The sequence below is a fragment of the Bison bison genome, unplaced genomic scaffold (genome assembly GCF_000754665.1).
Source record: "Bison bison bison isolate TAMUID 2011002044 unplaced genomic scaffold, Bison_UMD1.0 scf7180017864324, whole genome shotgun sequence".
NCBI lineage: Eukaryota > Metazoa > Chordata > Mammalia > Artiodactyla > Bovidae > Bison > Bison bison.
In genome coordinates, this window is record NW_011494896.1 from 5,563,917 (window position 1) to 5,566,947 (window position 3,031).

Genomic DNA, 3,031 nt, shown 5'->3' on the forward strand with positions numbered 1-3,031 from the left:
GGAAAGGGGACAGGGTTACAGATAGAAAAAAATCACCTCATGCAGCTGTCCTTTCTGCATACATTCCAGCAACACTGGCCTTTTCTTAGTTTCTTGAACATTAAGATGCTAAGTTCTTTCCTGCTTTAAGGCCTTTACATAACCTGTTCACTCTGGAATTTTCTTCCTTTCTTCTATTGCATGGCTAGATCATTCTCATCTTCTAGGCCTCAATTTAAGTGTCAACTCCTCAGAGGCGTTCCCAGACAAACCTAACTCAAATAGATTCCACTTCATTCTTTTTAAGCCCACACATAAAAAGTTTAAGTTCCATTAGGTAGGAATCTCACATCTTGTTCAGCATTGTGATCCTAGTACCTAGAAGTTCTTGGCGCAGAGGGAGACACTTAAAAACTATCTGTAGAATGAGTAAGTAACTACTGGGTGCTTTGTGACCCAATTTTGCAGGATGATGAAAGCCTTCCTGATTTAGAAAGCTTCATAAATTGAGACTTAAAGAATGAGTAAGAACTAGGTGGGATGGGATTCAGACGGGGTCTGAAGGTGAGGGAGAATTGTGCATTTGAGGGACTCAAAAGGACATTCCATGTGGCTTGAGCATAGGGCTGGAGAGGTGGAAAAACAAAGCTGGAGTACTAGGCAAAGGCCAGACAAGAAAGGCCCCGTTAACCACGTTAAGGAGTTTAGACTTAAACCTGAGGGCAAACAGGAGCGACCAACGGCAAGGTTTTTAACGGGGAGTGCCCTGATCAGATTTGTACTTTATCAGCCTAGCAACGTGGAGACTGGATTGGAACGTAAGGAAATTCAAAGAACCAGCTGGGAGGCTACAGTCATACTTATGAAGCAGTTGTGCTGAACCAAAGTAAAACCGGCGAGAAGTGTATGGATTGAGATATTCTAGAGGTTGGTATGGTTTGATGTAGGAGACAAGGAAGGTGCCTAGAAAACTTGTTTCTGGTTTGGACACCCTGCTCAGTGAGCACTCGTCCTTCTGAGTCATCAAAGCAGTTTGGAAAAGATCCCTTTCCAGCAGATACTACTGGGCATAGCAGCCAGCGGTGTACGAGCCTCCGAGCACCTCAAAAATTGCAGTAGCACCTTTTTCCTCCCTGTATTTCGGGTTCCAGACACCCGTTTCCAGGTCGATGGCACACACAAACGCTCTCTGACTGACTGCAACAGCACCGTCTAAAATGAAAAGAACTGACCTTCTCACTCTTCTACTCTCATAACCGCCCTTTTATAGAAGAGACTGACTCCTGAAAAAATAACATAGAATATTCTGAATGCTCACTCAGAACGACGTGCAGGGGTCTTCTTAGGAGTCTCCGGCCCTTGCTCCCCGAAAATCTCCTCCCACACCTCCTCACCTGAGGCAGAGGACCAGAATCCTGCCCGGGCGAAGCTCCTTGACGCGGAAACCCAGGACTCAAGCGGCTAGAGAATGTCTTCCAATCGAATCTCCCGCTCCTCCTTCCGCCGGAAGTGACGCCATGACCGTCTGGTCTCAGAGCCAATCAGAAGAAGACGCCGCCGAGGGTGGAGATGTAGCGTGACAACCTGTGAGGTTTTGGGAACGACCATTTTTGTCGGAGAGGGTTAGGCAAGTGTCCTTTGTCAACTGATTGAGCAGTAGTACAGTCTGTACAGTTGGTTTTGAGGCAGCGTTGAGCTAGCTAGGCGTAGGGACCCCGGGAAGGGTGGTAGTGGGTGGGAGCGCCCCTCAGACCGAGGTTCACCTGGCTGACTGGAAGGAGAAGCGGAAGTTGGTGGTGGGAGAGTCGGAAGACCGAAGGGGACTCCGCCTGCTGAGGCTGGGACTGCACCCAAGGAGAGAGGAAGGCGGGGTCCGAAGCTGGGTGCCGGAAACTTTGAAGCAGGGACCGGGACCTAGTGGGATTCCGGGGCGACTTCCGTTGAGAAGTGGACTGTGTGGGTCCGACAGAGTGCCCTAGGAGGTGATTAGGCTGACATGGAGGTGGCGGTGCAAAGGAGCCAGACCTAGTGGGGATAGGTTAGTAGTATACATGGTTTTAGTGAAAAGGGCAGGATATGCACACATTAACACGGATTGGCAGATGCCGCTGCCAGTCAGGAGGAGCAGATCTGTACCCTGAGCTCCTCCTTTCAGAGTGTTTTGACTGTCAGGGCTGAGTGACTAGTGAATGATTTAGTCCTTGTAGAGCTGGTGGCGAGTACCAGTTTTAAGTTGGCAGTAGCCCTTCCCGGGGCTTCCCTGGTGGCTCAGACGCTAAAGAATCCGCCTGCAATGGGGGGAACTTGGGTTAGATCCTTGGGTTGGGAAGATTCCCCTGGAGGAGGGCATGGCAACTCACTCTAGTATTCTTGCCTGGAGAATCCCATGGACAGAGGAGCCTGGCAGGCTACTGTCTATAGGGTCGCAAAGAGTTGGACACGACCCAAGCGGCCTGGCACGTTTGCACGCATGCACACACTATTATTATGTAGGATTTGTGGAAGACAAGGATGTGGCGATGAAATAGAGGTGGACAGGGCAGGGTTTGGCAGTGACGATAAAGGGGAGGATATAGGATGGGAAGAAAGTGTTTGTGGGGGGGTGATATAGTTAAGAATGGGGTTCAGAGGTCAGATAGGAGGGGCCCTGGGATGATAAAGGCAGGCTTTGAGTCGGAAGGTAAGGGGACGGTACAAGAGGGAAATGAAACCTGGCGGCGCCCTGTGGGACTGGGACGGGGGTCGGAATGGCTTGGGCAATTCGAATTTGAGAGGCTTTACGGAGAAGGCAATGGCACCCCACTCCAGTACTCTTGCCTGGAAAATCCCATGGACAGAAGAGCTTGGAAGGCTGCAGTCCATGAGGTCGCTGAGTGCCGGACACGACTGAGGGACTTCACTTGCACTTTTCACTTTCATGCATTGGAGAAGAAAATGGCAACCCACTCCAGTGTTCTTGCCTGGAGAATTCCAGGGACGGGGGAGCCTGGTGGGCTGCCGTCTATGGGGTCGCACAGAGTCGGACACGTCTGAAGCGACTTAGCAGCAGTAG

The 3,031-nt window shown here is 50.6% G+C and overlaps 2 protein-coding genes across 8 annotated transcripts in view; one reads left to right on the forward strand and one right to left on the reverse strand.

Moving 5' to 3' along the window:
* Positions 1-1,469, reverse strand: part of DDIAS (DNA damage-induced apoptosis suppressor) — a 22,624-nt gene extending 21,155 nt beyond the window's left edge. Inside the window, exon 1 of one of the 3 annotated variants that reach the window (XM_010853221.1) lies at positions 1,374-1,469. The gene's annotated coding sequence lies outside the window, so the exon portion shown is untranslated. Of the gene's footprint in view, positions 1-1,297 lie in introns of all 3 variants that reach the window. The other 2 variants (XM_010853223.1, XM_010853222.1) reach the window with 2 other exon arrangements.
* Positions 1,470-1,515: 46 nt separating this feature from the next.
* Positions 1,516-3,031, forward strand: part of PRCP (prolylcarboxypeptidase (angiotensinase C)) — an 87,522-nt gene continuing 86,006 nt past the window's right edge. Inside the window, exon 1 of one of the 5 annotated variants that reach the window (XM_010853219.1) lies at positions 1,516-1,565. The gene's annotated coding sequence lies outside the window, so the exon portion shown is untranslated. Of the gene's footprint in view, positions 2,018-3,031 lie in introns of all 5 variants that reach the window. The other 4 variants (XM_010853216.1, XM_010853220.1, XM_010853217.1 and 1 more) reach the window with 4 other exon arrangements.